Source organism: Typopeltis vanoorti, unplaced genomic scaffold, assembly GCF_054136105.1.
Source record: "Typopeltis vanoorti isolate ZY-2024b unplaced genomic scaffold, IOZ_Tvanoo_1.0 HiC_scaffold_24, whole genome shotgun sequence".
Taxonomy (NCBI): domain Eukaryota; kingdom Metazoa; phylum Arthropoda; class Arachnida; order Uropygi; family Thelyphonidae; genus Typopeltis; species Typopeltis vanoorti.
This window is the reverse complement of record NW_028328064.1, coordinates 1,984,277-2,008,280: the sequence shown is the minus strand read 5'-3', so window position 1 is coordinate 2,008,280 and position 24,004 is coordinate 1,984,277.

Genomic DNA, 24,004 nt, shown 5'->3' with positions numbered 1-24,004 from the left:
GTTTGGCTAGTTTTACACAGTGTTTAGTTTTTTTTAACGTTTGTCTATGTATTTCCTAAGAGCACAGGCTGACTTATTTGCCAGGAACTTCTATATGCTTTCTTCTTTTCCTTCACTTCCTCTTTAACTTCCAGTGCCCACCATGGAGTTCTGATTTTTCTCTCCTTGCAGACGACCTCACCACATGGCTCTGGTTGAATCAATCAATGTTTTCTTCAAAGCTTGCCGCTGAATCTCCAAGGTTTGATTCCTGTTCTCAAACTCTTTCATTTTTTCTTCAATAATCTTTGTGTATTTTAGTCTACAGTTCACATCTGAGAGCTGCTCAACTTTTATTCGCTTTAAAACTTTCTTACATGTTCTTCTTTTCAATATGAAATTCAGTTTTATCCTGCTCAAGACTAAATGGTGATCACTTCCAATTTCAAATTCTCTGTACACTCTGGTGTCCTGCACCAGGGAGACAACATCACTATCAACAATAACATAGTCAATGAGACTTTTCTTATTCCTTGCCTCTTCTCTCCATGTGAATTTGTGCACATTTTTTTTATGTTGGAACATTGTGTTAATAATAACCAGTCCATGTCCTGGACAGAAATCCAACAGGTATTTGCCATTTTTATTAGCTTTGCTCTTTTCTCCAAATTTTCCCAAAATAATTTTGTTCGTCTGACAATCATTTCCTACTCTGCTATTTAGATCCCCAACAAGGACCAACTTTTCCTTTTTCATTGTGTCAGTTGCTTTCTCTAAAGCCTCAAAATATTCCTCCACTTCTACCTTAGTAGAACCTTCTGTGGGATCATAGGCACAAATAAGTCTCATTGTCCAATTCCCCTTTCTCTTATTTGCCCACATCACTTAATATTGCCTACCATTCAAGAAGATTAGCCTCGTATTTTGTGTTGAATCCTATGGCTACTCCTTCTTTTCCCTGATAGATTTGCTTGAATATAACATTTTGTATTTATTGCTTACAAAGATCTCACCAGTGTTTGTCTTTTTTGTTTTAATCACCCTTATTATATTGATCAAGTACTTCTCCAATTCCTCACCAGCTCCATTTGTTTGCCATTAAGACTTCTTATTATGATAGTACCGATCTTGAACTCTGGTGATCATGAGACGGGATGTGTGTCAGGATTTGTTCAGTAGCTGACTTTTCGCTGTTCAACTAGTGAACAATGAAAACAACGGGGGGTGGGGCTTGTTTAACCGGAAGACGCCTCAGCGGGCATGAAATTCTGTCATGCTGTACCACCATTTTATTTGTGTGGTTTAAGCCAATAAAAATACAATTTGGTCCGACATTAATTCAAAAGTTCTGGTCGGTTCTTCGCATTCCTTTAACACTTTCATTGCCAAGCTGAAAATTGGAATTTCGTGTGGTGGCCAATTTTTTCAAATTTTTTTATTTAGTTAGCGACGTTCACGCGATAACGAGTGATCGGCCGTTTGGTGAGAACTCGCATCACGCAATATCGCTTGATTGGCAATGAACATGTTAAAGGCTATGTGGAGGTCTCCTCTCACTTATACAGCTTTCACCCTTACGCACCAGGAGTATATTTTATTAAACCAGTAACAAATAAATAGACAGTAGTAAAAATAAATACATCATATATTTACATATGCTTTAACCTCCTTAGTCCTTTTACTTCTCTTAGTCATTAACAGCGAATAGTTACATGACATTAATTACATTATTAGTTTCACTGAGGTTTTAAATCTTAGTACCTTTGTTTCACTGTTAACTATTTAATTGTTAGTTATTTTAACGCACCGTTATTTGATTACACATTTTGATTTCTTAAAGTTCACTTAGCATTCCAGAAATTATCTTGTTAACTGATGTTCCCACCCCTCTCTTTCTCTCTCTCTCTCTCTCTCAACACCTCCAAGGAGTCCAAAGACTAATCGAGGGAAGTCACCTACTCTACAACTCTCCATCTCCACCACTCCACCAACCACAACCACCCTCATCATGTACACCAACGCCATCTATTACCGACAACCACCACTAGTATTTTCACAAACATCAATGCCCACGGCGGGATATATATATATATATATATATAAAGGTTCTTCCTGTTCAACTATCTGAAAAGTAGCCTTTTGATGCGAAGTGAATTCCTAAGAACTCCCATTCCTCTGCGTTTATCTGTTTCAAAAAGGATATAGTTCCTCATGACACTTGCATGTATTTTTTGAACTCTGTTTGGATATTTTCACCACCTGTTCTGTCATATATATGGTCACACTTGTATGTCCGAATAGTATCCATAATTATAACAATTATGATTGTTTGTACTCTGCTTAACTTTTTCTCGTTTAGCCCAAATATTAGATTTTCATTTATTATTTGATTTTGTGGCATCCATTGCTTCACAAGGCTCCATTTTTCTTCAGCTTATTTACAATAAATCATCATGTGGTAAAGTGTTTCTGGCTGTTTACAGAATTGACAGATTGTAAGACCATTCAACGGTATTTCTTTTGCCACAACCCACATTTTGCAAACATGCGTGATGAACTTTGAAAAAAAAAAATATATATATTTTATATAAACGGACTTATTGGAAGACGAAATACATTGTTTAAACCTGAACTTAGTTTGCTGTCTCTCCTCTTTTTTGTTCTCGATGCTGAGGTACCGGGAAAATGGTTCTAGATAGCTTTTCATATATTGCTCTTGATTTGGTATGTAGTAACTTTTCAATGCCGTAATTTTCTTCTATAAACCAATATTCCTTCAGCCATATCAGTGAACATTCTTGGTGGTCTTTTTTTGATCGAAGAAAGAGAGAGCTGATGACTTTGTCAGGAAGGCACTTTTGTAGAAAATCAATTGCGTATCCGTGGGTATGATTTATTATGTACTTTTACTGCAGTTTTTAATATGGCTTCACACAACCCTTTCCACTGATCTACACATGTGTCTGAGTCTCCTAATTTATTCCTAATACCAGCAAGTAGTGTTTTCGCAACATTCCCACAGGTATTTTAGGTTCCTTTTTCCAGTCGCCGACCACCAAACAGCAAGACTTCACTACGTTCACCCTAAGAGCTGAGGTCTTTGCAAAAGAGTCCAATATTCTCATTGTTTCCTCCGTGGATTTTTCATTTTCTAGAGTGAGTGTTATGTCATCGGCATAAGCTAGCAATTTTGCTTCGCGTTTTCCATGAATATTTGTTCCTTGAATTTATTATTTGTGATTATTGCTCTAATTAGTGATTCAAGTGCTAATACAAAGAGGATCATAGAGAGAGAGAGAGAGAGAGAGAGAGAGAGAGAGAGAGGGTCATCGTTTCGTACGGAATAGTTGATTTGGATAGGTGCGGAGATACACGGCTTATTGCATTTTCATAAAAATTTTTTTTTATTACTTCAAAGATGTATTCATGCTCACTGTGTCAAAAGCTCTTTCGATGTCTAGACTTATTACTATGCATGGTCTGTTGGTCAATTGATAGTATTCGTATATCGTACATCTTAGAGGTATACAGGGTGTTCGGGATAAATTTGACATATTTATAATTAATTATATTTTTCCGTAAGTTACATGTATTAACACACGCTTCTCTTCATTTAAAAGTTTGGACCCTTCTTCATTCATATACAAGATGTCAGAAAGGATGGATAGCTGGAACCCACCTGAATCATGGAAGAGAATAACTTGTATCATGATGATTCGTGCCCGCCATCAAAATAAGGATATTACGACTGCTGCCCAATGCTCCCTGAATACAGTAAAAACAATCAGGCATGAACTAGAGACTTGCAATGGTGACTACGAGGATGTAGCAAGAAGAAAGATCCCTAGCAGACGATCTGATTGCGTTCGTACAGCAGAATTCCTCGCAAATCTGCAGGAACAGGTGTTGAAGAACCCTGGCATTGGAATTCGGGCTTTGTTCGTGGAGTTGCTAACTGTAGTCAAGCCCTGGATAACAAGGGTAGCCAATGGTAGGCCGTATGTATGGCAGCAGGATTCGGCCCCTTGCCACACCTCTGGGAAAAGTCAAAAATGGTTGTCTGAAAATTTCTACGACTTCACCAGTCCAAATGTTTGGCCTCCAAACTCCCCAGACCTTAACCCCATGGATTATTTTGTATGGGGCGCAGTTGAAAAAGACACCAATCGCACTTCCAGTAATACAAAAGCCCAGTTAATGGATAAAATTAAAACAGTTTTTGCGGCCCTTCCCAGGGAGACTGTAGCATCAGCTTGTTCGAGGTTCCGAAGCAGAATTGAAGCTGTGATCGATGCTAATGGTGGTTATTTTGAGTAAATCTTGTTGATAGTATTGTAATTAACTCTGCCTGTAATGTTTTTTTGTCAATTCATTAAATTTAATAGATACAAAGAAGATTTTCTTTTTCCTTACGAAACTGTCAAATTTATCCCGAACACCCTGTATATTTTTCCTTTTATTGCGCATGTTTGATTAGACGATAGAAGTTTCTGTAGAAATCTTTGTATTCTGTTCGTGAGAATTGTGAAATTATTTTATAATCGGTATTTAACAATGTTATATCTCTCCATTTTTACATGCTTCAGTTTTTCTGGATCAGAAACTTTTGGTATTAAGGTGATGTATCCGGTGTTGAAGTTTTCTAGTTTTGCCTGTGTTTCTAACATTTGTTTAATCATCTTCATAAACAAGTTTTCAAACTTTAGCAAATATCTTTTGTAGAATTCACCGGCAAGATCATCTGTTCCTGGAGATTTTCCTGTTGGGAGATGCTTTATTATATTCTTACATTCCGATATTGTAATGGGGGACATCAATCTCTTCAGCTTCCATTCGAACTAGCTTGGGTAAAAATGACGCGAATTTATTTCGATCAATGGTATCAGTGAATAGAGCTGTAAAGTGTTTGTGAGACACCTTCAGTAAGTCTGCATCTTCTTGCAATGTGTCCCCTTCATAATAATGCAGAGCATTATATCCTTCTTTCGTTGCTGTCTCCTCCGAACAGCCAAGCAGTGGATGTTTTGCCTTCATCATTTTCTACAGCTTTTAAACGCGCCAGTAGCCATGCACCTTATATTTCCTTGTATTGCAGTTCTTTTATTTTATTTTTTCATCGATTTACTTCTGCTTTTACCTGTCTGTTTATTCTGTCTGAATTGTATTTGCCAGATAACTGTTTTAGATCCTCTTCCTGTTCTCTCTTTTGCTGGTTCTACTACCCATTCGGATAGCTGCCTTTTTGATATTTAATTTAAATGTTTCCCACGCACTGATTGCATTTTCATGTTTTTCTGCTTCTGCTATTATATTTTCTACTTCCGCATTAAATTCACCTTCCTCTGTTAGCTTTTCATTGAATTTCCATAATGGAATGTTCCTATTTATAAATACTTGGCTTTTCTTTTGGGGAATATTGAAGTTTAGCTTCTACCATGTGGTGATCACTGAGTACGACTGGAGCATGTTTAACGCTCTTTAAAGTTACTCCTCGATGGATTGGAAGGTAAATTCTAGATGCATTACGTGGAGTGAAGTGGGTGAATTCTTTTTTCATCGGATACAAAAACCTGAAAGTATCAGTAAATCCACAGTCTTTAAATATATTGTTGTGTTCCTCTTGTGGTACTTTAGTTATTTTCTCTTGGTCTTTTACCTTATTTTCTATAAAGTTCGTGTCCCCTGCTACTATGGCAACGTTTTTTTTTTTTTTTTTTTTTTTTTTTTTTTTTTTTTTTTGTAATAGACTGAGCTACACACGTATGTTATTTATTTATAATAATTTAAATTTTATTTAAGTTAAGGGATATTGCATCCCATATTGTTTCTTAGCCGAATAAGAAACTCAAAGAGTTTCATGCCGAATATAGAAACTATATAAAGTTCGGCGATTCCAAGCGATTCCAATATCCCTTAACTTAAATAAGTTAATGTCGCCGAATTGAAGCCTTTGGCTTTTCATATAATTAATAATTTAAATTTTATTTATTTTAAATTGAAATTTGATACTGTAGGAACTGTTGTTTTAGTAAATGCGCTGACGGTGACATTTTTAAATGTTTTAAATACATCTTGGATACTGCACTTAGGCACAATTGTCGGCATGACTCCTTCAAATCATTGTAATAAGCGCTGATTATTTTCTTTTGCCGCAGGCTGTTATCGTTTGCATCTTGATTTAGTTAACAACAGCAATTACAAAAATCTCATTTAACTTAGAAACAAATGCTGAAATTTCTAGCTAGAAGTGTCAGAATTATAACTTTCGATGATGACAGTCATCTTATGATTATCATTTTGCCTCAAAATCTGAAGAAAGGCTTACAATCGAGTGTACTTATTGCTTATCTTCGAAATATTATTTTGTACTCTTCCATTAAAGATAACTTCAAATATTGAAAATAATAAAATCAAATTTAATCCTTTAGTGGGCTCAAGTTTTTTTTTTTGGGGGGGGAGGGGGTGAAAGTCCTCCTGTACTATGATTTCACAAAATTAATTAAATATTGTCTAATCATTTCTTAAAATAAATAAATAGTAAGGCTTTCAGAGTCACTATAGTAACCGTTAAAAACTACTCTCCGATCAAAGATTGAATCACGCCTTCAAGTGCAATTTCCCTTTGTACCAAAGGTAAGTGGAACGGTATTTTAACGTTTTTACCGTGAATGAGAGCACACAAGGGATGTGTGTGTATATAGAATGAAAGTGATGGCAGCTGACCTTATGAGGATGGCAATAAGTTCAAGCAGATGATCTGAAAAGTTTGCTATTCTATCGCCAGTAAAACTCCTATAGTTTTACTCGATAAGCCAATCATTGCACTTACCGGAAAGTGGTTGTATATGGCTATTTATACATAGATATTTAAATTTAACTTTCTCAGTATTTATGTTATTTGTTTATATAGTGGACATATTCTATATTATTATTACTACAGAACCTCGATGAAATCATACTTATTGTTGGAGGTTCGCCTTAGAAGGCACAAACTCTTTCAACAGTTTAAACTCATTTAAGGATATATATTTTCAACGTCTTTTCAAGCAATCCATTCCTAATTCCTATTTACTAAATAGTAAATAGTAGCACAGCGATAATGTTATGGTTCCATGTAGGTTTTTCATTAAATTCTAATGCGCTTTTTATTATTGTCTAAATTATGTTGCATTTCATTTTAATTTCGTTTGGAGTTGATTATAGTGCTTAAGGAGCCGGGGTAGGGTTAAAAGAAAATATGACACTATGATGGGGAAGAAGTCGTAATATGACGGCCATATTACAGATAGTGTAAAGAAGTTAAAACGCTTTTCTGTATATCTTTTACATTATAAAAGCAGCGTTTAACTGGTTTTAAAATGTTTATAATTATTAAAGATGACAGAAATTCAGATTCCAAAAATGCTGAGTAAAAATACTTTTTTGTAATGAGCATTTAATCTATCTAGCTAATGCGATAATTAGGGTATTATGACATGCAACTGTTAAAAATATAAATGGCATCAATTAAGTGAAAAAATTTATATATTTAAAGACAAAACTATTTCCGTTTTTTTTTTTTAATTTTTTTTTACTCCTTTTTTTAAAAAATTGGACTGTTGTAAGTGAAGTAGGTAAGTATCTTAATTACAGAAGATAGGTCCTGGGAGTTATGTAGGAGCGTAGGATTAGTAAGGGTGTGCGGGCTAGAATGTGAGTGATTGTGAATAGATTACCAGAGGCAGTTGAGAGTTCCTCGACAGCGAAGCAGTCTACGTCGCCGTCAATATGGATAAAATACAGCACATCACTCCTCTACACTTCGTATCCATCATATATTTCAATGTAATATCAATGGTATTATAATTTTAATATGCACTTCGCATCCATGGTAACTTGGACGTATATATACGTCCCGGCCGGTTGGGTGGGACGAGGTATGATAGGTATTATGTGAATAACAGTTAGTGCGGGTCTTCTGCGATGAGTCCTGACTATATGGAGATACCAGTAATAATAATAATAATAATAATAATAATAATAATAATAATAATAATAATAATAAAACTATTGTACCATCTTTTAGAGTTTTTCTAGGATCGCTTCTCCAAACACTTTTACTGAACCCACTATGGCGCAATGATCAGTGGCGGATTAAGAATAGTTGGGGCCCCTAGACAAATTATATTTGTGGGCCCCCCCAAAAAAAATAATAATAATAAAAAGAATTAAAAAAAATAAAAGTTAGGTGGCAAATAAATGAAATTTTGTGCTTTTGAATTTTTTGAACTTCTGGATTTTTCTGCCTGTTAAAGGATTAAAGGATGATAAATAATAAAACTTTTTATTTATTTTTTATTTATTTTAAAAAAAAATTTATCAGTTTTTTTTTTTTTTTACAATTTTGCAAAAGTTATTTTTTTTTACTTGCACTACACTGAAATAATGAAAACACGAAAAGTCACACTAAAAAGTTATTTTTGAAACAAAGACCTCACTCTTACACGATTCAATAACAAATGAAGTTAAGGAGAAACTCCTATCTTGGCAATGCAATCAGTTTTCGTGACTTCGAAGCTGTCAACAGCGCTTATTTTAAGTGAAAAAAATTTCGCTTAAAATAATCAAGATTTTTATGATGTTTACTGAAAACATTAATCTATTTTAAAACACTATAGGAAAATGTCTTGGCTTGGAGGCTCCCCCAAAGCTTGAGACCCCCTAGGCACGTGCCTCATTGCTTTAATGGATAATCCGCCACTGGCAATGATACCATATTGCAGGAAAGTCACTATATTATTGCCAATGACTTTTGAAATCAGGAGTTTCTGTGATGATAAATAAGGAGTTAATGGTGATTTAGCATTTACTTGTATTTATTTATTTATGTATTTATTTTTATTAATATTATTACTATTTTTTTTTTTTGGAACGCGACGCCTAAGTATTTCGTGTCCTGTTGCAGGAATTGGGCACCGAAACCTTACCTGTTCATCTGTGAGTAACGGATAGGCGTAATCCAAGGGCTAGGCGATAATACAGAAATTACGATTCATAGGAATCACATAACTTCCGATATGGAAAATTTTTCATTTTATATTAAACCATCCTCTCTTCATAGTATTTATTCAGGAAACTCTCCAAAACAGCTTATTCTTAGAAAACTATGCGCTGTAAGTTTATTTAGCAGGTGTCAATTTTTTAGTATATAATTTTCTTACACCAGATGTCGCTTATACTTTGAAGCTTTCTTATATATTTTTTTAAAAATTTATTTGCAGGGTATACCATGAGAAGGAGAGAAGTATTCCACTGCGCTGTTGCCGTAGTTTTAATCATTTTACTATCACAGTTGACATCCCAAGTGACTAAGGCCCACCCATCTAGATGTAGGTTTCTGTGTCAGGATGCAGGAAGTATCTATTGTAGGAGATGCAGAATGAGAATTCCAATGAGGTTTGGCAAAAGATTTTTTCCAATAAATTCTCTGCTAGCTGAGAAATTCCAACATTCTGATAATGAATTACCGGTTACTGCTGTGACGTCATTGGATTTATCGCGAGAAATTGGAGAAGAAATATTTATGGTTCGCGAACTGATGCAAGATTTGGAAGAAAAGTTTCATTTGTTGGTGGAAAAGTCTTCGAAGGAGTGATCCTATGATGTCCGAAACTTGGAATGCACAGCGATTTTATTAATCCCGTGGATTATAGTTGAGGCAATATAAAGAATAATTTGTGGATTTTTTAGTAAATAACACACTGTAAGTTGCAATCATAACAGAGTCAAAACCTGTAACTCTCACAGCTGACTTTATTTCAACAGAATAGAACTTATTACTACCCAGAAACTTCTAATAGAGTACTCCTTGTAGAAGTTAGAATTGTTGTCAAATGTTATTTGTATGTAGGTTATTTTGGTTAGTTATCGATCGAAGCGTAGTCCTGACCCTTTATATAAATGTCTACTTGATATGTACTAATTTGAAATGTTGCTGGTTTTACGTAAATGAATATCGAGCTGGAATTCATTTGAAACTTGTGAAGACTTCATTTTTCATACCTATAAGAAAAAGTGTGACATACTTTTTCTTATAGGTATGAACCATCATTCCTAGAGAAAATGTTATAAAAGTTCAATATATATTCTTGGTACAATATGATTACATAAAATGTCAACTCTTCCATCTTTTAATAGATTGAGGCTCCAATAATCTTTATTGGCTTACTCAGTAAGTGCAAATAATATACTGTTATTGGTCAATGAAATACAGTAAACTCTTATTTAGTTTGCTCCTATTGGACTTTAAAGTGATTAGATAATCAAAAATTCTGGTTTACATGGAAGTTCTTTCTATGGTTGAGCAATACCCTATTAATTTGACATAACAGCTGCCAAAGCCTAGATGGTGCTTTCCTATCTAACTTAAAAGCCATCAGCTAATGCTTTTTATTCTCTTATGGAAAGTAGGTGAGGCCGTTTTAATCCTATGACTTTTGAAGACTGTGTGGGCAGTTCAGTCTCCACCGGAAGCCACTCAGAGATACCTGGCTGAAGACTATCATTTATACATCACATACTATATACGTTTTATTCTATTTTTATTAATAAATAATCAGCTATGACCTTTAATGCCCTTAAATAGGCGAGACCTTTTATCCCTATCTAGCTTTTGGACACTGAATGGGCAGTTCAGTCTCTACCGGTAGCTAATCAGAGATAGCTGGCCCATGGCTATCACTAATTATGTGGCCACCGATGAAGAGACCGGCAAATAAATGCTGCCATCTCTTGGTACCTCACCTTAACAGGATATGTTGGTATGATAGTTAGTTAGTTTCTTGAGTTTTTTAATGGACGAAAAACCCTAGTTTCCAGGTGAAAAAAACAGCTTGCCCGTGCCAGAGTTTTATGTTGGCCATATAAATGGCTTGCACACTGTAGTGTTGTAGATCGGGGCCTGGTGACGTATTTTAGTTAAATATTATTGTTGGCATTTTTTCTTAATTTAGTTGATGTAGATAATGAAGTGTGAGCGTATGATTTAACTTTGCATAAGTCAAATCACAGATTATTATCGGATCCATGTTGACAACATTTTTATCATATATGCACAGGATATTCAATGACCAATCTAGCTGCAAGTCGCTCAAGAGAATTTTTTTTTTTTACAAGTTTATTGGAAAGTATAAAAACAGAAAAACTAATGTAGGCACATTTACCCCGCCTCCTTTCGGAATCATGGAGCTAAGTTAGAATGGTTAGATTAGAATTAAAGTCGAAGCATTAACTGCGTGTTTTGCTGCCGTTTTACAAGTGTCGGACCTAAGTTTCCAGATAAAGAGAGAGACTTCTGCTGCTTAAATATAATACCAACTAGCTCACCTTAATTTGAAAAGCCCTTACAAAGTCCCTTCTTAGATGAAACATTTAGATGAAACAGTCGCTTCTTTCCATAGCATAAGAAAAGACCTTAGCTTAACCCAAAAGTTTGCCCCTGTAGGGTTTACCTGTCCGTTTTATGCGGGTTTTTTATTTATTAATTTTTTTTGTGGTTTCACGAAAACAGTTCACTAAAGTAAATCATATAGTTTTTTTTTTTAAATTTTATTTTATTATTATTTTTTCACTCCGGTAAACGTTATAGCGCTATATTTTCTTTCTTTTTCTCTTGACTTTCCTACAAACGTTTCACTTTCACATTCTGAAATTCCTATGACTTTGGTGGAGCAAGGAAATAAGAGTTTATTTGTCTGATTCCAACTGTTTCGAGACATTTATCTGCCTTCAAATTCGTTTCTATTAAAATAATTGTTTGTAGACTTTTGAATTAGGTGTAATCTGATGGATGCAATATTTAACGTTTCTATTCTTTTTTTTTTTTTTTTTTTGTTACACGTGATATTGTGATCTGAGAGGCGCACAAAAGTTGGCGTTGCTGGGAGTAAATTTCATCTGCTTTAATTTAATTTTGTTGGACAAATGCATCACGCCCTGGATACAGAACCGGATTTAGAGTTGTTAAAGCTCCTAAGCTATAACAAAGGCCACTTCTACTGAGTAAATTTTAGGTTATCTATATTGAGGAAGAGGCCCTTTGGAATAATGCGCGGCCTTAAGTTGTAGCATGTCCAACTTACGTATAAATCCGGACCTGTCTTCATGTCCACATCCATAATAAAGTTTTCATCACTGGTAATGAGTCATTCCAAAACAATGAAACTTATAAGAATCTAATGAAGAAAAAAAAGTTACCCAATCTCTAAGAATGTGTGATAGGAGATTCTATTTTCCAAATTCTGGCTTCGTTCCTAGTTGCAAATGGCAATAATTGAATTAGCTGAAATCGAGAATCGAGAATGAGTATCAAATTTAGCCTACAACATATCATCAGAATGGAAAGGCCAGTATATCATTGGCTAAACCATTTATTAATTTTGTGAAACCACAATTGGCATTTTTTTGATAAACAAAACACGAGTTTGAAGATGCAGAAAACGACATAGAGGATGATACTTTGATGTGAAGTATCATGTTTGATTATTTTCACCATACTAGTAGAATGAAATGATGGCTAAACTTTTATAGCGATATCATCATGAGGATGATATCACTGATATCATTGATTACAATAATATGAGGTATCATCAGATATTTAGTTGATAACTATAAAAAGTTTTATGTATTATTAAGTAATATATTCATTTATGCTAGAAAATTTCAGTTTTTTTGTAACCTAATTTTAATAATTTTCTATTATATGCCTTTTGTTTAAGACTATTTCTTTGTTTGTATACTTATTACTGATATTAAAGCAATTTTAATAGCACATCTTTAATAGCTTTTTATTCTTATTAAAGAATAAAACGTAGATATGCAACTGTACTGATGTTAACAGTAGTAAAGTCATACACCTGTACGAAGAGAGAGGCAGAGAATTTCACCACTTACCAACATGAATATTCAAAAACTACAGATTAAGAGCCTTTAACAAAATTCAACACAACTGCAATTCCTTTTTTTGAAGTTGAATTTTTTTTCTACCGTACAAATCTTCTAGCTTCAGTTAGAATACGTTACTAACAAACTAAAGGTAAAATAAGATAGTGCTACAGCGAAGAGAGAGAGAGAGAGAGAGAGAGAGAGAGAATGTCGAGTGCTACATGAAGTGCAACGATGCTCCTATATGCATTACCACCACGATCGTAATACAGTAGTCTTCTTCCCTGTTGTAGTGTGCGAACCACCCCACTAACAGCTAGAGCCCCAAGGTTATTTTTCCGCTGTATGAACTCTTGTGTGTTTATTATACATATGCGTACAAAATTCGAAGCTAATTTTATCTCCACCATTAGTTGTCTTACTCGGCGTTACTAATGGAGCTTCGCACTTAAGGCAGAATGTGCTCCGAGGAGCACTCCAGTCTTTCGCCTACACAATAAGAGCCCCCGTCCTTCATCGCAGTGGCACTAGAGAGCTAGGTGCGTGGTTAAATTGGACGTGGGACAAAATAGAGCTTTACTCTGGACGAAATCCATTGAAGTTCATCACTGAAAATAGATACGTGTTGGAGTTCAAGATGCGAAGATAGGTCCACACTTGTTTCATCGCCTTCTATGCTTAACAAGAGACTAAAGAGTGGATGCTTGCCTTGTTTTAGCTACTTTTCTGTTAATCGCAGTTGGAGTTATCTTTACGTTATTGATAAGTTTAAAGAACAAACTATATTTCGAAACACTTCTGTGATATATAAGAAAAAAATTAATTTTAAACGAAATGTGTTTTCGTTTAAAATTAACTCTTTATTGTACCATATCTTATTTTTTATAATGAATAATTGGGTTTAGAAAAAAAAAGTCGTTAGTTAAATGTTTACATAAGAAAACTTCATTGTATTGAATATTTTAAAAAAATCATAATAATTTAAAATAATGTAGTATTATTAATAATGAAGGGGGTACTTTGATGTTTATCTGCCGGTAAGCAAAACTCTAAGAACTAGGACTAAGATCTATGAGTTTCATACCGAAAAACTATCGGCAAATCCAAGTGTAAGTAACCACTTGGTAGTACAACACCAAGGCAACTCGTATCAAACCTACTCACTGATGAGACCTCAAAAAAGGTTGAAACCGGTTTGGGTAGTGACCTCTCCTCATAATGTAATTACAGTATTACATCCCCTAGGGGCTGTGTTTTTAGATTGTGAGAAAATATCAAGGATAGTGATGGAGCTTGCTCCACCTTTGATACAAGTTGCCTTGGTGTTGTACTACCAAGTGGTTACTTACACTTGGATTTACCGATAGTTTTTCTGTATGAAACTCATAGATCTTGGTCCTAGTTCTTAAGTTTCGCTTACTGGCAGATAGACATCAAAGAACCCTCCTTCATTACTATTAAGGTTGCCAGAAAAATAGCCTTTTGGCTTTTATTCTATGTTATAATGTAGTATTATGTTGCATTTAATATCGCACTGTCAGTGTTAATATCAGACGACGTGACAATAGCAGAACACCTTCTATCTTGCATTTATTTCCGATTCCATTGTTGGCCGTGAGTGAATATAGTGAATATAGCCGTCTTGGTTGTCTTAATTCTACATTACAATTAATTCCACGGATATGAAGCAATGTCCTGTTATTCTTCCAATTCCACTACGGATCACTTATAGATAACTTGCTAATGTCTCATGTTTATTGTCGTGCGCTCCTAAATGAGAAGTCAGGATTATATAAGATAAGATGTACTGATGCAAGTGGGGATGTTCATTAGACCAATAACCAAGATCTGATCGTATATCCCTATTTTCATGCTCAAGCTGACTTCGCCGAATACAGTACCGTCGACAGGGTGTATCATAGAGGCAGCCTGCCTCACGACGCGGCTTAATAAGGGCGCTAGTTCAGCCATATTGCTGTAGGCGCCGTCCTTACCGATAGTAGCAAGTGCGGAAAGAAGTTTTTCCAAGCTTAAACTGGTTAAAAATTATCTGCGAACAGCAATGACCCAAGAAAGATTGGTTGATCTAGCAACTATATCGATAGAAGCGGACATAGCTTATAATTTAAGTTTAGAAGAGCTTATAAACAGTTTTATTTGTGCGGTATCCCCGTAGAGCAAGCATTTAATTAACATTATTATGTAATCGTTTTGTCTTAACATTTCTCTTGCAATAAAAACAAAATAGCAATTGGAGATTTTTGTCTCATAATCCATCTGGGGCGATATTTAATTGTTTGCCTCAGGATGCGATCTAATCTGGCAACGGACCTGGCCGAATATGATTATAATCGTTCACTGTGCCACGTTTTCAAAAGTGTCATGCGCAGAAATGAAAGAGAGCAGAAAGTCGTTATGCAAGTTATACATACTGCACTGGGTCATTGAATAATATTTTCATTCTCATCCACATTCTGTTGTATGGAACATTCAACAGTCAAGCAACAAACTCCTTTCTCCCAGCCAGTAAACATTACGGAAGACACGCGCGCCGCCTGGAATTCCTTTGATGTGGAAATGGCCGTCGATATTCTAAATGAGATCATTGTAAATCGTACACAATATGCATATTCGAATATTGTCTATTAGAAAATTTAAATTGAACATTCATTTATTATTTTATTTTTAATAACAATGTTGCAGTTTAACTGCACTGTTTACTAGCTGAGGTACTATTGGTGCTCTGGTTTGTCTATGAACATATCGATGTTAGAATTTATTTTCGATTTTTTTTTCTTCGTTGCAAAAGTTATCAAAATTTTGATTTTTTTTTATTTTATTCCCGATAGGGAATAATATAAATATAAAAATATAATAAAAAGGAACACTTTTTATTCCTCTTAAGGAATACGCGGAAGTCCTTTAGTCCTAATTTTTCCCTGATAAGTAGATAGCTAAATAATTAAATAATTTTGTATTCTGTATAACACTTTCAGATGCACACATTTTAAATTCCAACTGCCTATTTTGTGTCTGGATGCAAGTTAGTATAAAGGCTGGTCAATGCCTGTTTGAACGGACATGGGCATGTCGTTTTCAAATACTCATTGTCCCATAACTCCGAGAACAGTACCCATGCTTACAGCAGCGCACTCAGGATTTAATCTTGGAGGGAGCCCGAGTTGAGTAGATGATTTGAGAATACACACTACGCACCGCATACGACTTATGACTGAACATCTGCAATGATCGCTAATTCATAAGTACAGTACTGTAGAAATAGAAGACACGACACAAGGGGACCGACACCAGGGGACCCTGTCCCCCCTCTGGCACCCAGAGGGGGGACAGGGTCCCCTGGCTCCCTGCTGAGTGCGCCACTGCATGCTTATATAACAAGATGTGAAGTATTGACATAAAAATCAGCAGACGCCACGGCTTTATTTATTTGTTTGTTTGTTTATTTACTATTTTTTTTATTATTAAGCTCTATTATACTTTGACTGCTAAAGCAGAAATATCAGTTTTGTTGATTATTCAAATTGATCCTCCAGCACTTCTCTGAAACATTTTATAATGCTGCAACTGAAGAATGTCTTTTACATTCTATAATAATAATAATAATAATAATAATAATAATAATAATAATAATAATAATAATACTGTAGCGGTGGAGCTGTGCTTCAAGAAGTGGATGAGATTCAGGATCTTGGGGTGATGGTAGATATGAACTCAAGTTCCGAAGAAAAATTGCAAGTGTTGCGAAACTTGTACGCTCTATTGTGCTATGATAAGAAGTGCATTGACATATAGAGAAAAGTAGGTGGGAGTGGTGCCTCTGTATAAATCATTGGTGAGGCCACATTCAAACTATTGTGCTGCAATTTGATTACCTGGTTTTCATTATGATGTGGAAAGACTAGACGAGATCCAAAGATAAACGATCAATGAAATATTAAGTATCAATGAAGTATTCGTTATGCAGAGCACTTGAGGGAATGTACTGTATATTGCAGTAATTGGTGTATCTAATGAAATGAGGCGATTTGTTAGTCACCCTCAAGGAGGGTAACTGATTTCAAGATTTAATATGAAAGACATGTCTGCATTGCATTCTAACCACATTTTTAGGCAATACATTCCACTCACCAACCATTCTCCCCCAGAACTGGCTCCTTGTTCTATCCCTGTCTACTGGTTTCTGAAAAGTTTTTTTCACATTAACCTAGTAACAGCCCCCTTACCAACTCATGTCTCGATCATATCCCTCTTCTTCCTATTCACAAGAATATGCAAATTGCATAATTTAATCTGTCCATACCACATTCCAACGACCACCTTCACAAAATAATCTATATAAGGCTTGCTCTAAGCCTTATAAAGTGAAACCGTAAAGTCTTTATTTCTGCATATCAAAGTCCTCCACATCATTGCCATAATCTGATATGATGATTTCACAACTTGTACAATGTGATCCTTAAACTTCAGGTCTCCATCCATTACCACCACTCTCAGACCTCTCATTTCCCATATCTCCTTCAAAATTTCTCCATACATATACTTTGCATTCCATCCTTGCCTACCAAGTTTCAGAATCATACACTTTCAACATTAGACTTGTAGTTCCACTCACTTGTCTACTGATGATATTTATGACTCTTGTAAGAGAACATCTTGACTCCTAAACTCAGGAGCGCGCCAAGGGTATTTCCCGCCCGAGTGCAAACTTTTATCGGCCGCCCGTCTGACATCTAAAAGTAAGGGTTATTAATATTATATTAGTTAATGTAGTGTTAAAGTCAATGTTGTCGCCCAGGTGTGGTGCACCCCCCCCCCCCCCTTGCACCCTCGGGTTGGCGCGGCCCTGCCAAAACTTCCAATTTTGTCTAACTTTGTATGTTGATATAAAAGCATTTACAAAACCTAACATGCCACTTATGTAGTACATAAGTAGAGGCGATCGGTATTCTCTTGCAGCCACCCTAACCATGTGAATGGTGAGGGGAAAAACTATGCCCCTCAGCAGTTTCCTGCTTGTGTATCAAGCAGTGCATCGCACATCATAATGGTTTTTCAATTGTAAAAATCTGCATAGTAGAGGAAGGGCAAATGTCTGTTTCAGAATATATTAGAAAACAGTAATTAAGGAGAATGCCATTTTTAGTTGGTATAGTTTAAATACTAAAAGTTGTACATATATGAACCATCATTAACGAGATATGAGAATGGGAACTTTTAAGGAGGAAAAAGCATAGGTACATGTATATACTTTTACTACTGGCAAACAAATTATTAGTAATTAACATTTACAGTATTATATGTCTGTCCTATAAGTTGCTGGGCGAGGCGAATAATATGTGGTGCTATAAACTCTAGACATAATGTTTCCATAATTTAAAAAAAATATATGTGGAGGTTTGATTGTGAAACATAAATAACTAACTAATAATAATAAACAGTGCCTATATATGTTGTTTAATTTTGACGGTATATATCAGAACACAAAATTATAAGTAAATAATTATTTATTGACTTATCGCTGATATTTCGCTCACAACCAGCATCTTGTGAGAAAAAGTATGCGAGACTACAACAACATGGTATAACCAAGGGACTGTAGTTTAAAAAAATTGTAGCAACAACACAAAGAATAAAGTCATAATTAGCCGCCCTCTATCTTAAAAAAAAAAAAAAAAAAAAAAAACAGAGAGAGAGAAAGCAGGTACTAGTTATGTCTTAAGATTACTGTCTCCCAAATTTTCGGCAAATTTATGCAGCCATATATGATGAGATTCGGAGTAAAATGTTTCAGGACTTTTGTTGCTTCTAAGAGCACTCTCTCTCTGAATCCAAATCAGACCATGCTTTGGATACACCTGCACCTAGGATCAACTGGAAGAAAACAAAAGCTTCTGTGCAGTACTTTTGTTTTCTTCCAGTTGATCCTGTGTGAAGGTGTATCCAAAGCATGGTCTGCTAGGCCCGATTTGCCATAGCCATAGTGCCGGATGTATCTTTTATGTTCGCTGATGCGGATGTCTACAGTTCTTCCTGTTTGACCATAGTAAGCTTGATCACATGAGCAGGGTACTTCGTAGACTCCTGGATATGATAAAGGAAGGATGCTGTCCTTGGGTGAACGAATGAGAGTTGCTAATTTGACACAGTCTGAGTACAGTGCGTAGTTGATGTTTATTGAGAATTTTAGATATCTTTTCCGATGTGCCTTTAATGTATGGGATGGTGACAGTTTTGTTGTAGTTCTCCATGGTGGATAGTGGGAAGGGCTTCTTAGGAGCATTTAGTATTTTGTTTATCTTATGGAGATTATAGCCATTGGCCAAGAAGGTGTGGCATAAGTGAGTCAGTTCAGCAGCAAGAGCGTTGTCATTAGAACAGATTGCTCTCGCTCTGTGGTTTAGCGTTTTTAAAATACCATACTGTTGAGAAGTGTGATTGTTTGTGTAAATATCTCCCTGTATGTGTGGGTTTTGTAAAAACTGAGAATGATAAGGAACCATCTGGAAGACGTGTGATAAGTGTATCCAGGAAGGGCAGACAGTTATTAGCTTCCAGTTCCATTGTATAGTGGATTTTTGGATGGTGGCTATTTAAATGCGCTAAGAATGTATCCAATGTGTCTGGGCCATGCATGTGGCCAAATAGCAAGCACATCATCAACATAGCGTAGCCAAAGCGTTGGTTTGAGAGTGGCTGTACTGATAGCTAATTTTTCCAGGTGTTCCATGTAAAAGTTGGCTAAGGGGGAAGAAAGGGGAGCCCATAGTTGTTCCATCTAATTGTTTGTCTATTTTCCCTTTCCACGTAAAATATCTTGCATGTAATGTATTGTGAATTTAAATAGTTCAAATATATCAGGTGGAAAGTGTGACTTTAGCAGATTAAAGGTTTCAATTTGCGGTACATTTGTGAATAGTGGGATGATATCAAAGCTCACCATTAAGTCTGGACTTTTATGGTATGGTGTTCTAAAATACTTTTTTAGGTGGGCAGAATTGTTGACAAAGGCGGGAGAATTGTTTGTGAGAGTAGCTAGTAGCTTAGCTAAATACCTAGCTACTTTGTATGTGGGACTATTTATACTGTCTACAATAGGGCGTAAGGGTGTACCTTGTTTGTGATAAGCAAAAAAACAGTAAACAAACTCAACACCGATATTGAGTTTGTTTACTGTTTCTTTAGGCTAGAAAGTGACTTCTTTTCAGTAATTTACGCACTTTATTCTTTTGTGTATTGGTGGGATTGTGATCTTTAATTTTATATGTTGTATTTCTTGTAAAAGTGTGTGCATTTTGTTTTCGTATAATGTGGTATCCATCACCACGGTTGCATTTCCTTTGTCTGTTTTTGTTATGATAATCTGATTATTATTATATAACTCTTTTAGAGCAATGATTTCCTTATGTGGGATATTATTTCTGGGAGATTTAGACTGGATTAGGATGTTGGCCACATCTAAACGTATGTCAGTGGCAATTGCTGGAGGCAGGTTGTATATTCCCCGTTCGATGGACGCCATTATTTTGGCTTTTGGAACTTGTTTGGTAGTAACGGCAAAATTGTGTCCCCGACTTAAAGCACTAATGGCTGGTTAAAGTGGGCGATGATAAATTCACAACGACGCGATTTTGTTGTGATTGCGGTCGTTGTGTAGCACTGCGGTGTTCGAGAATTTCAAACTTTTTCTGGTGCCGGTTTTTGACTTTGATGAATTCTTTTTTAACCGTTGGGTCGGTGATGTTGTCTAGGATCTCCCATATTTCCATGTTTAAAATATTAAATAGTAGTTCACGTAATGCGTCGATGACTGAATTTAATTTTGATAACTCAAGGCGAGTGGCGTTAATCTGTTCTCGAAATAGCGCTACACTCGCTCGTTTATAAATACGTTGGGCTTTGGCCGAATGGAACTTGTGATTGACTCGGATTCTTGTTTGTGCGATTGATGTAATCGGACGTGTTTATTCTGTGCTCCTTATAGTTAGAGTTGTTAAGTAGCGATATATATAATGATTGATTTCCAGCGTAGTTTCTTTGCAGTATTTAATGCAAGGCAAGGTTTTTTGATATTACTCCATTTTCTCAGGCCATCTGCTGTTCCCTGCCCTGTGCGTGGCAGTAGTCTTCCGCCTTTCTATAGGAGATTTGGACTGTCGGTCTACACTTGGTAGTAGGAAGGGACAAGGCAGGTCCTGTACCACGCAAACGCCCATTAACTACAGATTAGCCCAACCATGGACACTCCGTATGATGAACTAGATTTCAAGCAACTGCTTGAAGTTTTTAAACATGTAGGTAATCTGTTGCACACCAAATGACCGGGTAGAAGAGAGATCCACCAGAGTTCAGTCCTAAATAGACTCTGAAAACTCCAACGACTCTCAAGTAGTCAGTCGAAAAAAGCGCAAGAAAGAGTTTCCATCCATAGAGCCTGTAGCACCAATGGAAACAATGGCTCAGTCCGAAGGAAGAGCAGCACTGTCAGACAAAGCGGCACAGCCCAAAGAAAGAGTTCTTCCGGTGATCCTAATATCCAAGGAAAAATGGTCAACAATTGTGGAGACGATGATAAACACCGATATTAAATTCACAGCAGCTAAAAACACCGATAGAGTCTGCATTCAGCCCGCAAGTGCATCGGACTACCGTTGGCTTACCAGACTCATGGATGAACTGGAAGTCCCATACCATACGTTCCAGCTAAAGAGCGAAAAAAATTTAAAGGTTGTCATCAGAGGTCTAGTGGAAACAATAACATCAGAGAAGATAGCCACTGACCTCAAATCACAAGGCTTAGAGTCGATAAAAGTCTCGCGCACGTATCGTGCAGACAAACGTCCCATGCCTCTGGTTTTAGTAGAAATCAGTAAAGATCAGAGAGACATATATATGATCTGAAAATGGTTTGCAACCTAGTAATAAAGACAGAACCACTCAGAAGGAAGACATCTGCTGGTCAATAACACCACTGCCAGAAATACGGGCATGCGCAGAAGCTCTGCGCAAAGTAGAGCAAAGTATAAATGCGTTAAATGTGGAGGCAATCACCCCTCTTATACATGCTCCGAACAATGCACTACTCCAGCTAAGTGCGCAAATTGCGGTGGGCCGCACCCGGCAAACTACAAAGGCTGCTCACTCCACCCATCTAATCTGTCGAAAACTAGAGAAACAGGAGTCCCATCAACTCAGAAGTGTGAAACACCTCCTGCACCAGCTACTACAACTAACAGATTGTACGCCTCAGTGGCTTCCTCACGCACGAAACCGGCAGAAACTGTCCGAAGCACTACCCTAGGAGAAATGTTAACAGCTTTTAGCAAATCAAATCCAAACCAGGCTGATACAAACAGATTTCTCAAAAATACCCAAGTCATTTTCTCAGTGATTAATGGATAATCTGGACATCTTAATAAATTCCATATAAATCGCATTCTGGAATGCTAACGGTCTCAGTAACAAAATTCTGGAGCTACAGGAATTTGCGAATCACTTCAAAATTGATATTCTCTTAATTAATGAGACGCATCTACAGCCCTGCAATAATCCCAAATTTAGATATTACTCGTTAATCAGAAATGACAGACTCAATGCTAGAGGTGGCGGCACTGCTATTTTTGTCAAGAAAACATCCGCTATAACGAAATCGAGAAGACCACTACAACTAATCTTTTATTAATAAATAAATCTACAGATTTATTTATTAATAAATTGGTTACTAATTAGGGAAAAAAAAAGAATTTTTTAAAATTATTTTGTATAGGCAGCCCCCCCCCCCCCCAACTTAAAGCTTCACGGGCTGCACTGACCACCACACTATGGGCCATATGGCAGACCTGATGTTTTGGATAGCTATCTTCAAAAACACATCTCGTCAATTCCAGCTACAAGTGATTAACGAACTCAGTTCTGACCACAATCCAGTACTTTTAAGACTGAGGGGGGGACCCAGAATTCATTTCCAGCAAGACATATACTAATTTTGCTAAATTTAATGCTACACTCAGTACTCTTATAGACTCAGTACCAACTATCTCCTCCCGTGAAGAAAATGATGCAGCAGTCAACAACCTAGAAAGCAAAATTCAAGCTGGTTTATCTGCAGCCTCTACTGTTTCCACCTCAGTTCAAGCAAACCTGCTTCTGGAAGAAATCCTTACTCTAATCCGCAATAAAAACAAAATCAGACACCATTATCACAACACATTATCTTCTCGACCGTCGCGAGCTAAATAGAGCATCGAATTCAGTTCGCTATGTGCTAAAAGACCACAGGAACCAATAGCGGGAAAGAAAGCTGTGTTCCCTTAAAACTGAAGACAATTCTTTATGGAAATTGGCAAAAGCTCTCCATACAGATTGTTCCAATAATGATTGTTCCAAACAAAAAAACAGTATGTTGAGTTCCAATTCCATACATTTCAGGCATTTAGCATTTCAGAACCATTTCCAAAATTCTGAAGAAATACAATTTAGTGGCTACTTTTATACCTATCAATAAACTATCAACTCCCCCCCCCCCTTCTTCAAAAGATAAACGCTCACCAATGCCTCTCTTTTGTGACTGCCATCTATCCTACCTCGGACAAACTGGATGCTTCATAGAAAAGAGAATACAAAAACATCAATTGTATATCAGGAATCTGATGAATCCTACATCACTGTTGGTACACATTTGAGCATTTGTATAAAGAGAGTGCTGAAGCCTTGCTTCACCACCAAAACTTGAATTGGAATGATTGCCTATTTTTATCGAAAATAAGGAAAACGCTGATTAGAATAACAACACATCATTAAGTTTTTTTTTTAAATTTTTCTTTTACAGTTATGATTAACCTTTTCCTAAGTTATAACATTATGATGATGTAAATATAACATCACGTGGCCCTTTCTGTTTTGAATGAATCCATTGTTTGCATTCTACTTTGTGATCAACAGTCATTGCCACTGAAGATGGTCTGTAAGGTAGCAGGGTTAATTCTCCCAGAAACTTGGGTTTATCATACTGCATACAGACAAATTGTCCTGTAGAACACATGCAATTTACAGAAAAAAAAAATCTGTTGTTGGCAATGATGGGCAG